Below are 789 nucleotides of genomic sequence, written 5' to 3'. Positions count from 1 at the left end.
AGAGATGATGTAATACCCTATCACCTCACTCTAGTCACTGTCCTGGAGCTGGTGCTGACTCATAAGGACCCCTGTGGGTTTCCGAGACATGGCTTTACAGGTGTACAAAACCCAGTCTTTGTCCGGTCACCTAAGCCCCCTTCAGCTCCGACTCTGCACGAGATCTTCAGGAACCTTGGGATTAGGGAGTTGGGTCCTGGAGGGCTTGTTGCTGATGTTCTAGCATCCCAGAGTGACCTTGATTGAGTTGTGTGTGTGTTGTAGGGGGTTGAGGGGGTGCTGGAGTTGGTTCCCTGAGTGCTGGCGTGCCAGGGCAATATGGAAGGGTTGCGGGGGAGGGCAGAGACTGAGGGCTTGCCATTTCATTGGGGTCTCCAGACCCCATGTCCATTTGCCCCTTAGGCATTGGAGGTATCTGGACCTATCAGCTTTGTAAGGGTCCACAAGAAGTATGAGGCCTGCAAACTGTTGGTGCCAAAACCAGAGAAAAAAGAAGAAAATCAAAATGAGGCTTTAGGCCAACTTCATCGTCACTATAAAATGCCAGGACCTTTGGAAGCAATTGGCAGGTCAGGTTTTTCCACACTTGGTCAGAATTCCACTACTGGCAAGAAATCAGTTAATTGTAAAGGAAAATGAATTACTCATCGTCAGATAATATCAAAGGTGCAATTATAGTAATTCCTTTAAATGTTTTTAGAGCAAAAATTACACATATGTTTACTATGGGAAGTAGGTACATTTTCTTATGTTTGATATTATGTGGCGCATGGCTTCCAGAAGCCCCCC

The sequence above is a fragment of the Echinops telfairi genome, unplaced genomic scaffold (genome assembly GCF_000313985.2).
Source record: "Echinops telfairi isolate 266 unplaced genomic scaffold, ASM31398v2 ScPeMD7_7475;HRSCAF=8513, whole genome shotgun sequence".
Lineage (NCBI taxonomy): Eukaryota > Metazoa > Chordata > Mammalia > Afrosoricida > Tenrecidae > Echinops > Echinops telfairi.
Note: the sequence above shows the minus strand (reverse complement) of the source record.